The sequence below is a fragment of the Poecilia reticulata genome, linkage group LG13 (assembly GCF_000633615.1).
Source record: "Poecilia reticulata strain Guanapo linkage group LG13, Guppy_female_1.0+MT, whole genome shotgun sequence".
NCBI lineage: Eukaryota > Metazoa > Chordata > Actinopteri > Cyprinodontiformes > Poeciliidae > Poecilia > Poecilia reticulata.
In genome coordinates this window covers 11,197,372-11,220,596 of record NC_024343.1, presented here as the reverse complement: position 1 = coordinate 11,220,596, position 23,225 = coordinate 11,197,372, and the positions used below count along the sequence as shown (strand labels likewise).

At 41.1% G+C, this 23,225-nt stretch overlaps 1 protein-coding gene across 13 annotated transcripts in view; it reads right to left on the bottom strand.

Annotated features, from left to right (window-relative positions):
• mecom (MDS1 and EVI1 complex locus) overlaps positions 1-23,225 on the bottom strand; it is a 162,900-nt gene that overhangs the window by 122,555 nt on the left and 17,120 nt on the right. The window contains exon 1 of one of the 13 annotated variants that reach the window (XM_008425367.2): positions 13,671-13,728. The exons of the other annotated variants lie outside the window; for them this stretch is intronic. The gene's annotated coding sequence lies outside the window, so the exon portion shown is untranslated. Of the gene's footprint in view, positions 1-13,670; positions 13,729-23,225 lie in introns of those variants that run through there. 13 annotated transcript variants of the gene reach the window in all.

Here is a 23,225-nt window from a genome sequence, read left to right as displayed (position 1 = left end):
AATTGAGATATACTTGTAACCACAACTTTGAAATAAGTTTTTTGGCCCACTTTGAAAGAGGAAAGAGATGAAGGAAGCTGAAGAGGTAACACGGAACTCTCCTTTCATGCTTTGCTCACTTTCTCTTTTCCTGTTTGAGCGTGTGTTGGGCATCTGTTTTTTTCGCGGAGTGTGAGGGTGTGCCAGTAAAGTTTCTAAGCCGTGTGTGTCTTGCTTTTCACATTGTGCGTTTTCACTTCGTACATTAGCCTCCAAAAAGCAGCCTGGCAATCCATCTGAGCGTGCTGTATCTCTCCAGGAAGTGTCGGTGCCCACAGACAATACACAAACAACCTCAGCTCCCTCGGACAGCAGTTCCTCCTATTCCGTGACCTGTTGAACCACAAAACAAAACGTAGCTTCTGCACTTCATAGTCCCAAAAGTGTGCCTATCACTCACACAGTGTTTATATTAACGAGACAGTCGCCTTGGTCAGCAACTGTGGTCTGCTGCCGGGCCTACAAAGGCTTTTGAAGCCTCAGCCGAATATATAACGGTACATGGCTACATGATTACGATAACCCCAGTCAACCTTTCCCCGACCTCTTTGCTCACTTTCTGATAAAATTGTCTAGCAGGAAGTGTCCTTTACTGCACTTCCTCCTTCTCATGCTCAATCAACACCTGTCACGTCGCTCGTCAGCTCTCCGATTTAAACGTCCCCCATCTCAAGTGGTCTGTGCTCATCCGGAGGAGATAAGCAAACTTCTTGTGACGACATGCATTCCATCCAGTTCAGGATTAAACATCCAATATCCACATCTAAGAAATAATAACAAAATCACCAGGGGCTTCCCAGACCCCCTGAGTGCTGCTACACTTTTAGATAAAGGGCTGCGAGTTTATCTAAGGAAACAGTCGCTGGGGCGAGGATGGTCTGGCCTCACTGACAGATTAGTCCAGCCCAGGCCCACTTCCTGCCCGCTGTGGACACTAATTAGAAGGAAGGACTGACACTACAATAAGAGCTGACAGTTTGGGTGCAGTTAGAACAGGCTTTGCACAATTCGCAGCTGTATTAGCACAGTGGCCACAGCCAGCCATAAATTTCATCACATTAGCCCCGTGCCTATCTGATGTGACAAAGTCGACCTGGACGTTGCTTGGACAGAACAGTAGAGGGGCGGGTTCTGCTTCTGCAGCGCCGATTTATCAGTGGAAGTACGCAACGTGTTTTATTTGAAATTTGATCAACATCACTCTCTGCTCCCCGTTTCTCGCCTTTTTTTTTTTTTTTTTTTGCTCTCCGGCCCGCCCCGCCCCTTCTCGATCGACTCGCTCTGCTCAAACGAGAGGAGACAAAAGTCATTGTGAAGCCGAGCCAGTTCCCAGTGTTAATGACATCCTGTTTACAAACATGTTGAACAGTGTCACCAAGGTCATGGTCACTAACACCCTCACACCATGTCTGTCCCAGGCTGATATCTTCTCCTTCTATTCAAATGACCTTTGACCTAATGAATCTTACAATGCGGTTACCCCTGGGGAAAAAAAAAAACAAAAAAAAGTAAGCTGACGAAAAAGATCCTTTCTAGATGGCTGCATGTACTAAATGGAAAAAGAAGCGGGCCTAGAACACAATGTAAGAATAAATGTGAAAAATACTTCCACATTCACAAATCTACACTAACACTGCTGTTATTCTAATCCCAAAGTCACCAAGTAGAGGGAAAAAATGTGTGATTACCCAAAGGGAAAATTTACAATTTAGATACAAACGTGTGCGGGTAATGGGCTGAGCTGTTTTACAACACCAGCATGAACTGAGCTATTGTTGTATTTTGAGAGGTGCTGGCTGTTATTGGATTGTTTTACACTAGCTTAGAGACTTTCATTTCGACAGCTCTCTGTGTGGTGAGACGAGTGTGTGCCTGAGTATGAAAGGGAAAAAGAGAGAGGAGGTGGAAAAAGAAGGGGCATACTAACACCAGATAGCCAGATGTCTTTGGCTATCTGGACTTTAGTTGCTCTTCTGCAGTCCACCATTGATGTGAGCGCAGCTTAACAGTGGAGATGCAATCAGCGAACGTTGTAAACGCAACATGTTTTGTGCATGATATTTACTCAGTCTGCTACTTTGAAGCACTGGGTTAAAACTTCAGGAAGTAGGTGGAAGGTTTATGTTTGCAATAAATGGATTATTTACCAATTTATTACTCTTTTTTTTATAAATCTGGAATATTTTCCACTGTTTCATACTTTGAAATAGCCTTGTACAAAAAATTAAATGCCTTGTGATATAATATGCCTGAACGCTTTATGGCTGGCAAAAAAATATGAAAAGTAATCTGTCTTGTTCAGGCATAAACGGAACGGCTGTGATACTTTTAAGTTGAGTTTTCTATATAGATACCTTTGCCCCACAACCTGGAGAATTAATATTTATTGGGTAATTTTCAATCATGCAAAGAGGCAGTTTTGTTAACAGAAATATTGTCTGAATTGCAATAAACATGTTTTGTTAATGTAGCTCAGAATCGGCTAACTTTGGTTTTTGCCTAGATTGAACAGTAAAATATTGCTGATTGGAAATTGGCCTCAACATTTTTTATCTGTGCATCTTTATCAAACATAGCAACAGTTAGCCAACAATAACGCAATATATTATCACTTCACAAATAGATAAATATGTCTAACTTTTGTGTTTTACACCTGTACAAAACAATCAAGAACCTGCAAAACATATTTCACTTCTTTGACCATGATTCCCTATTTTTTTTTTCTAGATGTGTAATTCCAGAATCTGATTATGGAAGTAGAAAATAGGGCATTTTCTGGCGCTTTACGCGACTGTGCCAGTCGGCTGAGCAGCGCGTCGGCAATAGGTCGAGTGCCACAATGCGCCTGTCAGTTTGTGGGACATCCCAAAGGAGAAGGGGCAAGAGGCAACCCCCGCCAACCTTGCCCATCCATCATCGTGACACCACGAGCTGCAGTCATGGGAAACCCACCGCTGGCCAGTGACTCTGGACCAGAGCTAGGTGGCAGGGGGGGGTTGAGTTGGATGGGAGGAGGACTTACCATCCATTAAAAACACATTGTTTTGTTTATTATAACTAGTTAATGAGGTTGAAGTGAAGCCCCGCTTTGTTTTTCAAACACTTCCAGAGGGGATTTGGAGGCAGAAGGCCCCATTGCTGGGTCTGGGCAGAGCGATTCATAAGGGCCTGGGTGCTTTATAATGGATGGTCCATAGATTTTATGAGAGAGGAGTTGGCCGTGTTGGGAGCGAGATCCTCGGATCTTGTAAAAACTAGAAGTTTTTAGTGCTTTTCTCCATATGCTCCAGTTTAAACCTCTGACATTTCCCATCCATTCTGCATTTTTACTGTAAATCCACTTATGCAATGAATAAAACTAGAGGTCTTTTTTTTTTTTTTTAGACTCCACAACCAAAATCAGCTGTTTACACAACTCTTAACAGTTTAAAGACAGTGGCGAAATAATGTACATATTTAAGATTGATTTTATATATATATATATATATATATATAGATATATATATATATATATTTTTTTTTTTTTTTGTGTGTGTGTGTACATCTTTTTTGATCAAAAAATGGTGTACTGTTTTTCAAAAAAAAAGAGAAAAAAGAAAAAAAAGAAGATGGTTTATCTAAAAGGTAAATGAATGAAAGTAACTGAATCTGAAAAGCATCAGTGGCTTGAGGAGTCAGCGCCTCCCCCTCCACCCAGTCTCTATGCCTGGTGGAGATAGACGTGAGGGCCTACTCCCCGTCCAGTCTCAGCGGGGACCTTTGCCGCCTGCTGACACGTCTACTTTAATTGTTGGTGTTAAATCACTTGCACTTTAGCTCAAGATGCTATCTCCCAGGGTCTTACTTTCTTTTACGGTAGCGAGTGTGCTCTGCTTAAACAAGAAACGCCCCTTAAAGTGACACGTTCATTGCCACTCTCACGCATCCAGACGATGAGGCATGAGTACGCACGCGCACACACACATTGGTTAGTCAGATAAAACAAACACGCCAGCACACAAACACAATGGGCTCCTGTGTTGGACTGATTGTCGGTAGAGCAGACAGAGAGGGAACGGGACTCCACTCCACCCTGACTGCGGGCCACCCGTCAGTCACCGAGCGCACCGCTACCACCAGCTTACATCGCCAGCTGTTTACTTTAGGAAGGCGGCTCAAAGCCAATTAAAATACACTTAAAACTGTGTCCGACTTGTGTTTGCAAAGATAATATGTGTCCAAAAGTCCAGTCAAGCAGGAGGGGAGCAGTTTGTTTTGTCGTTTCAGAATAGAGCTTAACGTTGCAGAGCAGTCAAAGTACTTTTCTATGAGACAAGATGATGCAGAAAACCAGATATGTCTCTTATGAAGGACATTGATGTTGCTTTAAAATATCAACCTGCTCAATCAGGAAATAGCTGTGTATCTTGTTTTATGCACACAAAGAAGCCTTACTTTTGCAAACTTGGAAAAACTGGGGTAACCGTTTTGTAAGAAAATACATCTAGAAGTAAATGAAACTGCGATAGTGACACACATACACATACAGTCACACACAGATGCCGAGGGAGCAGGGTGCTGATATGAGGGGTGGTGAGTGGCGAGCAGAGACGGGAGCTCCGTGTCTGTTCAGTGTGTTTTAAGAGTGTTTAACTGAGTGAAAAGTCTGTTATGGCTTCCAGATGGAGGCCGGTTTGATCCGGATCATTCTGACAGGGCCTGGACTTTGATGTGCTGCTGCCTATTACTGACATTACTCGGAGACGGGCGTATTTCTCCCTAATCACTTCCAACTTCAACTTCTCTCCGGTCCTGTGTGCATGGTAGCACCAGCTCTACAGCAGGGGTCTTCTGTAAGTATGAGTTAAAAGTGTGTGCCCTTCTGTGAGTGTATTTGTTGCACCATAAATCTAAACCCATATTTCTGAGTGTCTAACACAAAATAATAGGCACGGAGCAAGATCTTGTGGCATAATATCTCTCAACATTAAAAGGACAATATAGATCTAATACTGAAGTGTGTCTTATGAAGAAATATCCAGTTTCTATCAACATGTGCTTGTCGGGTAAAGTTGGTATATTAACCTTTGTGCACTGCATTTGGTGATCTCTAGAACAAAATATACAATTATACAGACATCAAAAATTAACAGGAGACTTTTACACTGAAAATAATTTTTAAAATTAAAGAATTTTAGACCTTGTACTTGTAAATACACACAAAAGAAAAATGTTTCCAATTCTTTCTTTTTTTCGCCATTTGAACCTCATTAGAATTAGACAGGAATAAACACGGCGAAATATATGGACTAGTCAAATGTGGACTGCAGTATTCATCACTGATTGAAGGTTCTTTAAAACATGGTTTGGGTTTTAGCTCAAATTTTATCTCTACCCAATTTTGAGGATCCTTCTAAAGTTTCCATTTGCAGTAAGCAAGAAGCAAAAGAGAAGACCAGAAAAGAGACTACAATAGCTTCATTTGTGCCGATGGTTGGGAGGGGATTCCCTTAAAATAACATCCATCTTGTCAGGCAGGTTATACAGAGTCCAGACAGACAGAAGGGAATAATTCCTTCACTTCCCTCTACACCCACACTCCCCAGTAAACCCACTGGAAGTCATTTCTCAGTGACCACAGAAGAGGAGGACCATAGAGAAGAAGAAAAACAAAAAGCAAGCACAACTCTACTCCTCACTAATCACTCTGTGACCCTAAGACCACCCTTCCACTGCCCCTTGCAAGTGCTTCTCCTCATCTCCTGTTTTCTCTCGAGAGGGATGAAGAGCGGCAGAGTGAATCAGGCCAAAGTTTTGCTCTTTATCTCTCAAAGACAGGGGAATGCCAAGAGGCCGGCTCTTTGGAATCCACCGTTTTGTCTGTTTCTAGGGTAGAGCCGGGTCGGGTCCACTTGGAGTGGTGCAGGCAGGTATTCAGAGCAAGTCTGGAGGGTCCTTCATCGGACAATGGCAGAGCCTTCGGACAATGCGAGTCATTGATGAGGGATCTGTGGAGAGATGCAGGTGTCTGAGGTGAAGAGCTGTCTCTCTTCACCAGCAGCTCTTCTCTCTTTTTATTCCTGCTCTGTTCTCACAAAAGACTTTGATTCTTAAATTGTACGCAGAAAACATCCACACACAAAACTTTTTGAACATGAAATTGGCGCATTCAAGACGGAGAGTGAGACAGGAAAAGGCCTTTGAACCCTGGGGGACATCAGTTAATGTTCCCAGTAATTGCACGCCGTCGAACGTTGTTGCTGGAAACGGCAAACATCTAAATAAATCCCGTCAAACAGCACTGTCTTGTTTGCCGGTTAGATAAGATGGAGAAAACAAGCCTGTATGTTCCATAAACAAACACCAGGAATCACAAATCACTGGTCACAGTCATCTGCAACCATAAATTAGCCTCCGAAACGTTTTTTTTTTTTTAGCAACGAAGCTGGAGAGGCAGAGGACAGTGAAATGACCCTCTCTTAAAATCTCATCACATCTGTCACTGTGGTCACCGAGACACAACGCCAAGGCAGCATCTACACGGGTTGTAGAGGGAAAAAAAGCAAAACAAACAAGAGGAAAAGGGTTGACCACTAAAATGCCAGCTGGCGTTTGGACACTAGTTCAGAGCTGGAAGGAATAAATTAAACTTAAAAGCTTTTTCTCTTTTCCAAGAGCAATAGGCGTTTCTTTTTTCATAGGATTTCTGTAAGAACTTTAAAAGGCATTATCTTAATTTTACACTTTGAAAAGTTTAAAATATGCTCCGATTTTGACTTGAAGTTGATTATAGCACTTTCTTTTTCATATTTACATATTCATTCCTTACAAACAGAAAAAAAAAAACTATTACTCTTTGTTTTCGTATTTTTATATATCTAGAAGCTTACTCAAACTGAATGGACTGCATGGTGGCGCAGCTAATAGCACCGTTGTCTTGGAGCAACGGTTCTCCTTCGTGGAGTTTGAATGTGCTTCCCCTGCACACGTGGACACTCCGAGTTATTCCCAAAATCCCATAAAGCAAACTCATCATTCTGAATTGCTCCTAAGTAAGAGTATTCACATGCATGGTTGTTTGTCCTGTGTGTCTCTGTGTTTCCAGGTGATGGATTGCTGACCAGGGCGTACCCTGCCTCTTGCCTAAAGATGACTGCTGGAGATGAGCACCAACCCGACCCTGCAAGAACTAGCACACACACTGTAACCACACTTTTGAAACAAACTCTTGGAAGCCATTGAAGCTGGGTTTACTTCTAAAGTGTTTTTAAGTTATGTTTAATAATTTGTGTTTGTCTTAAATATAAATGACACTTGTCCGAACAAATCCGAAGCTGACCTTGCTGAAATATTTAGAAGCACTGTGGTAGGCACAAGTTCTTTGCTTTCTGGATAAACTTAAGAGTGATTTAGAGCAACTTACAGTTTCCTCTGTGGTTGGCCATTAAAAAGTTGATCATAGAGCAAATAAATCATTCTGTTTTGTTTACCATTTCTTCTGTGTTGGTCTCTAAATTACACTTTAACTGTTGGGACATGTGGTAATACGCATTATGCAGGATAACAAATGCATTTTTCAGACATCCATTCTACACCGTTTTCCCATTACACTACACGGGTGTGAGCCTCTGGGAAGATATTACCTTTGTGCTGGAGCTCTTGCAACATGAAATGACAAATTGACAAAAGCATCACACCAAACTCTCAGGAGGCTATGCACACAGAGCTCTAATTTTGCTGGTCGGAGAATGCACCGCCTCCGAATTTTCACTCCCAAATTTGTCTTATTTTCCTAACTTCTTTTCATATCTAGCTCTTCTCTTTGTGGATTAGGGATAATATAAAGGCGCCGCGCCTTCTGCATAGTCAAATAATCTGGAATTGCCACATTAAAACAGAAAAAAAAAAAAAAAAGAAAAATCCAGTCAAGGGGTAGCTTGAGCCATCCTCCTGGATTTGGGCAAATTCAACTGATGCAAAACAAGGAATTAATTTGAGGGGAGCGGCAAGCGCACGGAGCTTGGCGCGCTGACAAAGATGAATGGCATCATTCCAAGCGAATGGTAATTTCACTTTTTGTGACAGTGCTTTAGAGCAAAAGCGACTCTGAGCACACAAAGCATTTGCAATCCCATTGAGAGTCCTTGGTACCTGCCTATCAGACACTGCACATTGTTTACCAATCATCTGATATTGATTGGTTTCAGACTAAAGTTTGAAGATGAATTAGAGGGAGAGAAGGTTAAGTCCTAACCTTGAAAGATTTAGTGTCTATTCAGGCCGCATGTAGGACTCTCCTCGGCTCACTTGGAGAATAGAGAACTTTTAGATTCAATAGGGGGTGTGGGGACACAAAACGTGTCACATTCACCAAGTGAATCCACTGGAAGAAACACAGAAGAACACCCAAAAAGCATAATCTTTCTCCCAGTTGATAGAAATGGTAATTGCATGTGTGGGATAATACTTTGAAGCCGAGGCCTCGGTCGGACAGACCGCCTATTTAGGTTAAAAAAGGGGCAACAAAACAGCTCCTTCTTAACGCCATTGTTCACTTCTCCACTCTTTTAAATGTTTACTGAGAAAGAACCTTCAAATCCACTCTCCATCTCCCTCTCAATGTGGCACCTATCACTCTTGGGTGCATGGGCACATTGTGTTATGGAACTCTGTGATATGTAGCGATCATTCCCATGAATCATTTTCTCTTTAATATTCAGAGCCTTTACGGATCTGATTTACATCCTCTCGAGGTGGACAAAAACATTCTTGGTGTCATAAAGTGCATCATTTGAATATCGGTGCCCTGTTGCAAACGTGGATCCACAGAAGTTTTGAGGATGAGAGGAGATGAAACTGTTTTCTTTCTCCTCCCTCTCTCCTGAGTCGTTCTGCCTCTGCTTTAGACGGCACACTGATGCCCGGCAACCAACAAGCAACTGATAGAGAACCACAGGACACAAGGAGTTTCCAGTTTAACATGCTGCACAAGTGATGTTCTAACAAATTGACCTTCGTATTTAGATATTTTTGATAAGGTCAGGAGTCCAGTCATCCTGTCAGGATGTACCGTGTCCCAGCATGAGCTTGGAGTTCTAAATGGACCACTGGGCCACCCATCACAGCTTGGCCACACCACTTAACATCTGTCTCCCAACCCCCCCTCCAGTGATGACTCCTCTGCTCGACTGCGAAGCTCTCCAGTCCACTCGACCCCCCGACACGCCACAGAATAAGCGCAGGAAGGGCTAACCCCGCAAGATGCCCAGGTCAGAGGTTAAATTTGAAGAGTGCACGCAAAAGGCCCGTGGTCTGGACGAGGGAAAAGAAAGCAAATGCCATCTTTGTAAAAGTGAGTCGTTCTTTTACGACTTGCATGTCTGTTTAGAGAATGGGGGGAAAGAACAGGTCATTTTTACCTTTAGCTGTGTATACCACAAGTCTGGAAGCCCTTTTTCAAATTGAAGGGTCAGGGGCAACGTTGCAGTTCACAGAAAACAGAAATAGATCAGGGATCAGAGGGGGGCGCTAAGGATGCAGATGTGTCTGTCATGACAAGGAGACAGATGAGCAGGAGCTCAGAGGGCAAAGAGACCAGGACAACAGAGCTTCTGTACATCGTCATGAACGTAAGCTCTAGTTCAAGGAAAGAAATCCACATGGCGTGTCACACCACCATCAGAAACACTTGCAGAAAATGAATAACTAAATCAATAAACTGGAGCGGTAACACAGGCAAGACCAAGCCCAACCAATCTGAGTAAAATTGAGTTCACAAAAAACTTCAATGTTTTTTTTTTCAAAATGTTATTGGGAATATTTCTGCTCATCAGGGGATCAAATTAAATACGGACTTGAACACAAATTTTTAGCACCAATTGCCACAATTGTTAGAGTTAACTTAAATTTGCTGTTTTCCTAAAATAGAGCCTAGACCACAATTTTAAGTATGGCTTGAGATCAAGACTATTTTAAAAGATTAAATTTAGCCTGCTTTGAATTCTGATGTATGGTTGCAGGCATTCTCTGTTTAGATCACGCAGTTGTGTACAAATTTGAAATAACTGTTGAATGGAAATTTGGAGGTATTCCTTCTTCATCATCATCACTGGAAGCAAAACTAACCCTGATCATGATGGTGTCACTGCCACCCGATGACAATCTTCTGTCTTTTTGAGTCTCGAATTTTGAGTATGTCCAATGCTCCCAAAAGAAAACTATCACTATCCACAAGTAGTTTGCAAATGTCTTGTCAGTGCTGCACAAATTATTTTTTTAACAGTCATAGCAAAAGTGTTTGAGACGAAGAAATCTGTTACTGAGCTATGAACACACTGAAGACACTCTGAGCGAGGCTTTAGAGCTTAGCTAACTCTTGCAGCTTGACCGTCAGCCCTCAGCGCTGAATACAAGCAGCACTTAAACTTTACCCTTTTCAAACAGCAAAGCACAAAGAGAGGACCACATCAGCGGCCTGCTGATCATCCCCACAGATGGCTGAGCATGGACAACAGGCAGGTCCCTAGGCACGTCCCCCTCATAACGTCCTCACATCCTCCCCCCCTCCCCCCCCCCCCGTCCATCTTGCGCTGGATAAAGAACTGTATACGCCGCTCCCACGTGAGACTAGATAAGTGACGTTTCTTTCGAGGAAGGGTAGTGAGATGGAGGGATTTGGGCAGGGGTAAGGGGGACTAGCTGGTACTGCAGCTGTCCCACTGGTTGTGTCCACCCCCTGAATCCCCAGCCACCCAACACCACCTCCACCACTGCCTCCCCCCTCCACCCCCCAGCAGCAGCAGGTTCCTCCTACAGAGTGAAAAAAAAACACGCTTCATTACGTCCTCTCTCCCTGGAGCAGCCAGGGGCCTTTCAGTGCAGATAAGCCTCTTAGACATGAAGTAGCGCTCAGTGCTGCGTTTGAGTGACAGCAGGAAGGTTTAGCCATTCACCGGACAATGCTCACATTCTATGGCTTTAATCTAGGAGGCGGACAATGATCTGTTTTTTAAGGCCTCATCTCCTCTGCTTTTCCCACAGCAGTAGGTGACTGGCACAAGTAAGAGAAAAAGAGACAGAGAGGGCCGGCTGGGAGAGCGCGCCGCTATCTGCGAAGGCCCCCGTGTTTCTTTGACAGTCCAGACAGAGGTGGGACGACAGAGAAGGCAGCGCGACGAGGTGGAGGTGGAGTGGGACGGAGGGCTGAAAAGCAAAGCGCATCAATCACACGCAAACACGCACATATACACACATGGGCATGAACAATCCCTGGTGATGGTTGAGTGCATCTGTGTGACAGACAGGCAGGTGAGAGGCCTGCTGGTGACGTGGCTTAGAGCGAAGCTTTGTCATTCTTATCTGCTCCCACCACTGACATCCATCCCTCCTTGGCTATTGTCTAAACGTCTATGATCTATTTATGTGCACAATAATGCACAGGCTTGGACACAAAAAAGAAGTTAACACGGTGTGAAAAGAAATTTGTTCAGATTTAATGATACCTTGTAGCCCCAGAACCTACTCGGATGACACCAAGCGTTAAACTGTACAAAACTAAGTCAACTTTGGTGAAACTTACAGCCATAAAAGAATTTTTTTAGATGAATAGACAAAATACAGCACAATGTTTTTGAGTTTCATACACACCGAATCACAGTTTATGTAGTAGAATAAAAACTAAAGCATATGATAATGCTGAGAAAAGGCTTCAACTTTGTCACACTTACTGAAACTGTTTCAGGTCCTCTACCTCATTTTAATATCTGAGCAATTTATTTATTGAAGATAAAAAGTTTTCAAAATCAATTTCAATGTATGTGCCTACACTGCCAAAAGTACCGGTAAGTGCTTCAATGTCTATGATGTTCCTATTCTTGATTGGTCTGAAAATTCCATTGACCTGAACCCCATAAAAAAAAAATCTAAGGGCAGATCAAGAGGCAGATGAGAGACACCACACCCAAAAAGGCAGATAAACCTCAATGTAATTATCAATGCAATCTGGACTTCGATTAAACATATGCAGAGCCACATTTTTCTCTATGCCACAGTGCATTCATGTAGTAATTCAGGCAAGAAAAGGCCCTTGGAACCAATTATTGTGTATTAATCTACATTGTACTTTTCAGAAGATTTGTGCTTAAAACATCCTTTTTGATTAGTGATACTCTATTTCTATAATCTATCATCTCTGTTTCATTATCTGACATGACTGGCCAGAAATATTGCACTTTTACGTAATAGTCAAAGTTTTCGAGGTACTGCGATACTGCTTCTTGACTATTTATACGATAGAAACGTACACTTTCAAAGTATATTTTTAAGACCAAGATTAACAAATATTACAAGTAGGAAAAACACAGTGTCAGTGTGCCAAGGTGATGGGTGAATAATTTTAGAGTCACCTCACACTTCAGACTAGTTTGTTTTACTCCCTTGAGTGTAAACATCCACACCTCATCTACAATAAACAGACACCTCATAATACTGAAAGGGCAAGAGAAACTAAGCTGAAGTCATTCAAATGGACATTTGTGGTCCTAAGTATGTGTGTGTTTGCATAAGCGTGTGAACAGGAGGCCACCATACGGAAATGTGCCTTTCAAGAGACGTTCCTTAAAAACTACTTCAGTGTCAATCACTGGGCCACTTATTACTCTAATTGGATTAAGGCTAGTTTGGGCTTCTATATGTCTCTCTGTTTCTGGATGTGGCTATACCAGCACTTCTTAACAGGTGACTTTGTAAAGAGGGAAGTTTTTTAAAGAGTATTCATGCCTTTTATCAACAGATTTTTATTAAATGAAGATCATACAGGGTTTTAAAATGACAAAGTGACCAAAATAATGAAGAGACAATATAAATGTCTCCGTTTAGACTTTAAATGGAGACGGAGAACCATCTCCGTTTAAAATATAAGTTCATTAGCTGCCCCTCAGCTAGCTCACACGTGTACAAAGTCCGCCAGAATTAGCATTAACTAGCTTTCAGAAATATGTCCCGCTAATCACAAACTGAATACTGTGACTCACTAGTTGACAGTCGATTCAACAGCCTCTTCAACTCTTAATGATAACTGTATGCATCTAAATATTTTTTTTACTGACCTATGGTATAAAAGACTAAACACTTTGAGCTTCCTTCAGCATCTAACAGGAAGGTTTATTCTTCTTCTGTGTGCCCAACCTTCTCTATGCAACTAATGCGACAGACTCCCCCTAGCGGTGGTATGTGGAATCACACTGAATAACTGAAAGAAAGCTAAAAAACTTAAAAAGAACCACGACTAGTTATAAAAATAGACCTTATTTGGGAGATATTTATCTCAGATGTAAAAACAATACAGTAATAATACTGTAGGTTATTTGGTTTTTATAAATTTTAATAAAATATTTTCACAGGGATGTCGTCATGTTTTTTAATCTGCAATGCATTCTGGGTAAATGACACGTAAGGGTCCAACTGCCTGGCTCCTCCAGCCAAAAACAGTTATAAGTATCGTTATTTAGCCTTTTTAATTTGAACCGGACCGCATTGAAAACGATCGGAAAATAGAAATAACAAGAGATGATGAAGATGAGAAGAGTTGGCCGTAGGAGGTGGTATTTTGCTGCTGCCTTCAGCTTTACAATGAAACGATGAATGGCACTTACCTTTGGTCGGACTGCGTGATCCTGTAAGAACTTCTGTAGCTCTGTGTCCAGTTAGGCAACAGGGTATGAACTTCGTTCAGTGTCATAATGGTTGTACCGGACCGGTGATCTAGCTCCATTAGCATTTCCAGTTGAATAGCTCCATTGGCGCTGCTTGTCTTTGACGTTTCTCCTAGCGTCTGTAGCGCTGTCTGGTTCGGCATCGGCTGTTTCTGCTTAGAGTTCTGTGCGGTGGCAACAGCCACACCGGACTTAGTTTCCACCGACACCGGACCTCCATGGTGTCGGATCGGTGATGTCAATACCGCAGGCAGCATAGCTCCTGTTAGCATCTCAAAGAGCGTCCTGTCTCAGCGGCAGCACGGCATTTATTTTTAGCTCGTTAAGGTAGCGATCACCTTAACTCTACCTTACCGTTGGCTGTTGGAGCCTTCGTTGGTTCTGCTGGTATAAATGGCTCAAAGTATTGTGGAGAAATCTCCAGGGCCCAGATCAGGTCCTTGTTGTGTTCCATTCTCGGCTTTCGCACTGCGCTCTCCTTTCTTTCATGTGGGGACTTATCCAGATTATGTCTYWWTTTTTTTTTTTTTTTTTTTTWTYACAGCCGATAGTGACACAGTGTGGCATTATGTCAAATGACACCAGTCAAACGCAATATGATAAACAACTACTGGGGTAAAGTTAACATTCCAGCGTTTACTCTGTAGACTCCCGGTACGGAATGGAGACTTATGCGTCATCAACCCAGCTGTGAAAAAATGGCGACCTCCATGGGTGAAAAATACAACAAAAGATGTACATTTTTTGAAGTAATTACGAGTTTTGGTTGATCAAAAACAGCATTTTTTTTAAGTAATAGGAAAATTGGAACATATTTAGGCCAACATGTTCAACTAGTCGGAGTTCCTTTTAAGAAAGAAAACGAAAAATAATTGGGGTTGTTGCTATTTTAAAAAGAAATAGTTGACAGCCGTGTATAATTTTTCTTTTATTCCACAATTATATGCGACTATGTTGCTCTATCAAAAAATAAAAATTCCAACAAAACTACATTCCTATTGAGGGGAATTAGTTTTGAAGTACATCAAGGCAGATAATTGTATTATCTATAAAAGAGAATGTGTCATTTGCATTAGCAAAACAATCTTCTGAAAACTACAGTATAATTAAAATAATTGTTTGGAAATAAGGAAAGTGATGTTTTTATTTCCATAAGTGGCTTTTAACAATCTTCGTCTTTCAACAAAAAGATATTGGCCTTTGTAATTCACTAAATTAAGTTCACCGCGGCAGCTTTGTGAATTGACAACTGTCAAAAAAGCACATAAAACAAGTTGTGGTTGTATGAAATGTTACAGCTTAATGAATAAAACTGCTTGGGACAATTTTCAGATTACATAGCAGGATTTTAAGTTGATGTTTCAGGCCAGTAAGTTAAAGATTTTAAGTTTCCACTTTAGGAGAGAGCATCACTGTTTTTTTGTTTTTTTTACTTCCTACAAATTTGATAGTTTTCAACACCCCAATGTTTGTACTTTTTTGAGAGACACCCGCACATGTAGAGACAAAGGTTCCTTAATGGTATCCCATATTTCCTCATCTCCCCACCTTTACTTTCTTTGCTTCTCTTACAACCTAAGGGTAGTTAGTCTCACACACCTCCTCGCTATCTTGACACTTCAACCCCTAGAACCTCATATATCCTCCACACACATTTGCCTTCTTTAATGGCCCATGGTTGTAAAATCTTGTTTTGAATAGCAAATATAATTAACCTCCGTCTACCACTGTGGTTTCTTTATACATAATTTGGTGTTAGACTGTACATCCTAAAGGCTGACACAACTTTGTTCAATAAGGAGCACTGTAACAGAAACACACACATGCATACACACACAAACTTTAGAGGCAGACATGCAGAAGAAACAGACACATCCATTCATGAACTAACAGATCATCTTGAAGACATTAGATACAAGGTCTGCTTCATGCCCAAATACACAGAGGGGGGAAAAAAAAGAGGTAAAGAAAGAGGCAGTCAAGTGGTAAGATAGACATATCAGAAGACGGTCAGCATAGAGGCAGATTGGCCAATTAGACAAACACAGAAAAAGATCATTCCATTACACAGAGGGACTGACATGGCGGCGATTGAGACAATGGACTGATTCAGTGCACTGCAGAGTGTTTATGTCCCCCGTCAGTCTGCATCACCAGTGTCCCCCTGACCGCTCGCAGCTGACATACCGTCCACCCACACACGCACACACACCTCTTTGACTTTCTTGCTTGAACTTGATGTACACACATGCTCCTGCTTTGCTTTCCGCGTATCATGTCCGATGTTGGCTGTAGGCAAGAGAGTGTATTTGAGGAAGAAAATACATAGTGAGGTTGTGTGCAGTGTGTAAAAAAAAAGGGCAATGAATTAATTACCTAATGGGCTATTTATGCATTTATTTAAAGATGATGTGCCTATAGGTAGGACACACAAGTTGTGTATGCTTCCAGATAAATCTGTGCTGATGACTGCATTATAAAACCTCAGCCTTTGCTTTTTCTTATCTTCCTCTATGAGTGGAAGTAAATTGAATATTTAACACTACAAAGTGGATCCAAGATTGGTCGCTTAGATACATTTTTTTAACACGTAAGGTCATACTTATCCTGTATAGGATATATAACTGAAAAACAATAATAAAAATCTGTCTTGTTGCATAAGGATTAACTTGGCAATTTATGCCCACTCAACCATGTTAAGCTTCTCTAAATTTATCAGATTGTGAGTGTATCTCTTGTCCATAGCAATCTTTACTAGTCATATTTTATTCTAGAGTCTAGCAAGGCCAATTTTAAATTGAATTCTATTTGAGTGAAGTCAGTGTTATCAATTTTGATCTAAGTTTCAATACACGATGACGCTAAAAACTGAAACCCAACACCTTCGGCAAGCATCTGACGTTTCTGGGTGAAACCCAACTGGTGTTTGGAACTGATCTTAATTTCTGCTTTCCATCCTTTTATTTGGAAAAAAAAGTATAATTTAATCCAGATCATGATGCTGCCACCACCATGTTTCACAGTAATGTGCAATTCTGTTTTTGTGCCAACAATACCTTTTCAGTAACGTGATCAAAAAATTCAACTTTGTCTTCCTCACACCTTGACATCTTACAAGGTTGCAGGAGATTTTATCTGAATGTTTCCTTAAGAAAGAAAAGTAAACTTACTTCATATTCCAGACATATATATATATAAAAAAAAGGGCAGATTGTTGTTGCCTGAAGAACACAACCAATACGTGTCAAAAACTCTGAGAGTCCATATGTGTTTCAAATTACATCTTAGAAACCTCCACTGGCAGCTAACATTTGATCAGATTTGGCAAAATATGTATGGGTGTTATAAAGGTATCATATATATTCTAATTATTGATGACTGCTTTCACTGCTCTACAATGCACAGTTTCCTACTTGGAGTCTACGGCTTCTAAATGGGACGCAAATTACAAAAAGAAAAAAGAAAAAATATCCTTCAACACAAGTTGAAGTTCAGGTTAATTTGATTAACTGTTATTGACAAGCGTGAACTTGAGAAAAGTAAAATATTGAAAATGAATCAAAATTACTAGTTCAAAACCAGATTACTGCATACCTTTATTGATGATTTTACATCCATTATGGTCTAATTCTCTTTATAACAGTGACATTTTAAGTAGTGTGTAAATACTGCCGAATGAGTTCTGTTCATTATCCTGCATTTTCACACCCGTCATCCACCCTATTCCTCCTCCTCCAACTCCCCTTCTCCATCTTTTTGATGCTGGCATAAAACACAGCAAAAGTTTTTTGCTAAAGCTGGGTAATGAGGCAGACCTTTGACCCCACCTTGATGACTTCCATATCTGTGCATGTGCAGGGAAATATGTGCAGATCTGTGCATGCCTGCGTGCGTGCATGTGTGTGGCTGCAGCTGGTAGCTGACAGCGACATGACTAATGAAGGCCTGGGACAGAAATAATAGGTGGGAATTATAACACAAAGAGGGTACAAGTGCAAAGGAAGAGGAAGAAGAAATGTCGGAGGAGAGGACAGAATGAGGAATAGATTGTTGAAAGGAGGAAAAAGCGAGGGCAGTTTTTAGGAAACAGAGCCCAGATTAAAAATGTTTTCATAAATAGTTATAATATGGAGAAAAATAGAGGAGTAGGAGCAAAACAGTTTGCTATTTTAGTAACGACTTAAACAACAGCTTTAATTATTCGATGAAGTAATAGCAATCCTTGCGTAAATATTGTGACATTTGTTTGCAAATGCTGGTTGGTTAACCAGCAATCAGATGAGATAAAGGATAATATGAAACAGATCGACATCATTACGCTGACCCAGGTACATCTAAGCAGAACAACCTAATGACGGAAAACAAGCTCATGTGGATCAGTGTTGCTTAATTATTTTATATTTTGGACATGGAAATAACAAATCTCCACACACTTAAAGTCAGACTCCCAAACATGCTTTCCAAATCGACAGAAAGAAAAGACGAGCTAAGACACATGATCCTTCAACAGAAACCAGACTTTCTGGAGGAGCACAACCTGGACAGCACATTTGGGTGTCTGGCAGCACCCGCCCACAACTGTCACACTCCAGGTCAGAGGTCACGATGTGTAGACAGAGCAGAGCTTTGTAATTATGCGAGATAAATGCAATCATCAAGCACAGGAAGCCGTTCTCCCTTCAATTTTACAGGCTTAACCTTGTCAGAAAAACAAAACTGTTGACAAAAACATTGTTGGAGCATTTTACAGTATTAGCAAAAATAATTCCTGCTTTCAAAGTAGCAAGTGTACAACATGCTCATATCAATCTGGTATGTAAGATTCTGTCAATGACAAACTTGTGCTATGGGAAAGAAAAACAGGACCGGAAAGACTGAAGAATATTTTCCATGAGAAAGTGTTGTGATAGGGATGCTATCATTCTGAAGAGGTCTCTTCGCTGAACATCGAGCTCCGTCTCAATACGACCAATGCCCGCAAAGGCCCAAGTGCAAGCTGGACCGTCTCGACCCACTGACACAAAACATGGCGCCAGGACAGCAGCAAGACGCATGGACGAACAGACAGAGGGACCCTAAGACAGACATCCTGTCTCAAACCACAAATAGATACAACAATTAAGCTAGGTCTGGTCATTTTCATTTCTCTGACCTTTGCCCTCACCTCCCACACATACAGAGACAAATTACTGCTGCTGTTGACTTTGACCAACAATTCCACTGCCAGCGAATATGCAGTGTGTAGGCTGAGACGGGGGACATAAATCATACGTGTATTTAATCTGTAATGATGACACACAACACGACTCAAAATGTTATAAAGACGCTATTCCAGATGTGGGTGTTCAGGGACATCCAGAAGTGCCTAATTCCTCCTTAGGTCATTATTGGGGATAGGACTTGTGTTTTATTGTTCAATTTTAAAGATTTAGTTTTCTGTGAATATTTAATCATAGTTACGCTTTCTTTTAAAACTTAGAGCAGACAACATTTGCTATTGTCTTACAATACCCAGGTGTGATGGCAAGCTTGTACTGATAAATATTATGCGTAGGTCTTATTTAAATGGGTTTTCAAAAGCAATAGAAAGCGCTCTGAACCTAACATAGTTAGTCACAAATTACAAAAGAGAACATTTTTCAATAGATGATGTATCAGAACCAGCCATGAATTTTGCCGTTTGCGGCTGTAATTCAGAGCTTCTTTTTTTTGTTTTTTACATATATTGAAACATATTTTAATTAGGTATTTGTGCCAAAGCATTCAAAGCCAGCCACAACCTATGACAGTCTGACCCCACAGAATGAAACCCTGGGTAGTAAATCATATTACCCATCAAAAACAACTACTGCACAAAAACCTCTTAGTTTTTTTATAGCATATTTATTGTTAAATCTATACAAACCATATATTGTGGGCGATATTCATCAGTCTTTTACAAGCTGCACTCAGCTAACATACACCACAAAAAAAAAAAAAAACATCTCTTAAATAAATTTTGCAGAATCCCTTTTGAGATATACAATGTTGCATCGAAGACAAATCCTTCAATGTTTCCACCTTTGTAATTGTAGGGCAAATATCCAGACTTTGTTTTCTGCCACTCAGCACCTGTTTCAAACCCCCAGAGATGGCTGGTCTCCTGGCAAAGCAAAATCAGAATTACATTAACACCCAAAGAGCATTTCATCAGAACCAACAGAGCCCCATGGCCCAAGACACTTGTAATAGAGTTTCCCCTGTCACAGGCTGAAAAAACATTTAAACCACCCTTTTGGAAAAGGAAAAAAAAAGTGGTTTACCTAGTCCTGGCTGCAAGGAAATGTGCTGCTGCAACTGATCAAATCAGCTCAAACAAATTGCATTTGTCAAGAGGAGGATCAAATGGTAGCACCCACAACAAACATATTAGCAGCCGGCGCTTCGCAGCATTCTCTTGGCAGGCTGATAGGATTGGATTAACGAAGTAACATGGAATAGGAGAAAAATATGTTTAGAAATCCAAGCTGACTTCTTTCTTTTGCTTCACTGATGCTGCGCTGCACATCTGTACACTGAGGAATCTTAACAGCTACAGATGAAGAAGATGTGATGGATTACAGTGACTTCAGCTTATTAGATTCTCTATAGCCAATGTCATCATAGAAATTTGGATTAAATGGAATATACTTAATATTTCATAGTACCACACCTTTGGATAACTGACAACTTTTGAAGCATTTCTCAAGCTCCTCTAAAAATGATCTTAGAACAAAGATCAACACTTCTGTCCATTATTCCCAATGGGGGAATACATGAATTCTGTCATGTATAGCTATAATGGGAAAAGGAGATATTTCTCTGGTTTGTTATTAAAATAAACAGAGGCCGAGATGTCTGCTATGTACTCGTGTGTGAAAGTCAGGGGGAGAAAGAGAACGGGAGAGACTAAGGGGCCTGACTGTCTGACAGACAGGCAGGCAGATGGACACAAACTTGGCATTAGGGAATATGTTTCTGCCAGAGAGCAATCCATAAAGACTGAAGGAGGCCAAAGGCCAGTCGCTCTGTAATGAGTCATCATCACTCAGTGGTGTCCATGCTGGGATGGTTCGAGTGTGTGTGTGTGCGTGTGTGAATCATTTTTGGGAAGGGAGAGCCAGTGGATCTGCCTGTAGATAGTGTAGTAAAAACAACCAGTTTAGCTGCTCCAGTCCTCTGGGGACACAAGGGAGACCTTCTTGTTGTTTTATCTGGCCAAATACTGTCAATTAACCCTCTCTTAAGGTTTTTCTAAGTCACGGAAAAACATGTCTGAGAAGGCGAAAATGATGTTCTAAGTGTGAAATAGAAAGGTTAGTGCATGTGGGATTCCTTTGGTTTGGCACCAATGGCGTTCGGCTTCCTGAGGCTCGGTAAGCATTAACATGGCGGATGATGCTATGTTAGGCTGCAGGGACATTTAGAGAAATATTTTAATTTTGACAACTGATGCATTCACTTAAATAAAATCCAAAATTAAAATGGAGTCGCTAAGTGCCAACATACTGTGCAGTTACAAACTCCATCGCTTTGGTCTCAGTCAAGCTGCATTGGCAGTCACTGTGTCTTTGTACATTTATGCACATGCACATGCAAGGGGCCCATGTCTTCTGTTTCAGCAGTATTGGATGAATATCTCTATTTCTTGGCAACTGACAGCCTGTTTGTCATCCAGTCCACAATCAAGAGCTGACCTTCAGCTGCATAACTACTATTATCCTGCCATTCTTCTCCCTCTCTGCACCCTTCATCCTCGAATTCCCATTGCCTCTCTAACCCTACATCTTTCTCAACTGTACCTCATTCTACTTCTCCTTCACTTTTTTCGCCCCGCCTTTGTCATTGATCGCTGATGCGACTGGCTGACTTCGTGCTCTGTAATAACCTGCAGTGGTAACCAGCCGGCTGTTCCTCTTGGACCCCCTTGTAGATTGAACTGTCAGATGGCAGCGATTAATGGCTGGGCGGAGGGACACGGACTCACACCTGCAATGTCCAAGCTGTCCTGCCGATCCTCTGTCTCATTTTAGATCTTTCAGGCTAAGTTAAATGTCTAAATATTACAGGATGCAGGAGCTATTTTTATTATTTTTTTCAAAGATCATTCTCCAGCACACATGACCAAATACCTTCATTCTGTCAAGGCAAAATGAAGGTAAAAGTTGCCAAAATTGTGAATTTAGATAAGAAATTATTAAATTCTGTTGCCTCTGTCTGTATTTGCTACTGTGGCCATTCATCTTCTTGACTCTTCGTCCATTAACAAGAAATACCTGAGAAACTAAGATATGTTGTTCCCTTGCACAGCAAGGGGTGGACTGTTTCGTCTGGTTTGTCCGTTTTGTTAAGCTCCAGAGGGCCTGTGCGCCTGTCTCGTGTTGTGCTTGGCTAGCAGTCTGCTAACTGTCAGCGCAGTATCTCCTTACACAGATGAAGAGAAAGTTTCCAAACCGTTCCCAAAGCTTTTGCTCCCTTGTTGCAATGCTTATCCAGGGGAACCGACAAGAAAACTGCCGCTTCTCATCCCGACTACCAGCATGCAGGGGAGAACAATCAAACAGAGGAACACAGAGGATAAATTTCCAGAATGGTCTGAAAGCTTTATAGCCTGATGTTGCACATGTTATGTTTAACTATATGTATATAAAAATGTCATTGCCTCCCCAACAATGACATTTGAGAGGTAAACATCCGATTGGGTATTTAAAGATTTTATCATAAACTCTGAGTAAGCATTCAAAATTCATCTTTGATTCAGTTTTTTTTTTACAAGCATCAACAATTCTTACTAAGTCCTCCATGCACTGCACCTTCATCATTTAAAAATGTAAGGCAGTGATAAGAACAAGGTTTTGTTTTTTAAATGTATTAAAAGCAGGTCTGTCATGCCATTTATCATGTCAGAAATCTGACGCCATATTGTATCTGTGATTGAGACTCTTAATTTGAAGGAACAAAGATGTAATTCTTCCATTGCTTTGAAGTGTTAAGAGTTGGCTAAACCGTCTTCTTAGGATGGCCAACAGCAAGCACTCTGAAGACGCCTCCAAAGACCGCTCTTGAATTTTTTGAGTGACAGCAATTTGCATAGTCATGAGACAAAACAAACAGCGGCAAAGCCACCAAAAATACAAACAATTTGCTGTCACAACTAATTAACTAACCATTAGGAGCTAACGATGCTAGTATTAGCACATGCTTTAAGTCTCACTATTTGCAGCAAGAAAAAAGGGCAATTTCAGAGTTAATCAGTCAGGATTGATTGGAAAATGTTTCAATGACATTTCTGAGTTGGGCAAAAAGAGTCAAGCTGATCTTATGACGATGTAGTCAGGAAAGTGTAAAATTGATTGTTTTTCAGTTGAGAACTCTGGCTAAAATTATTAGGGGCATGCCATAGCAATGCATAAGGAGAGCAGTACTGACTTGCGAAGCAAGTCAGTACTGCCTCCATGCATTGCATGGCAGGCACCT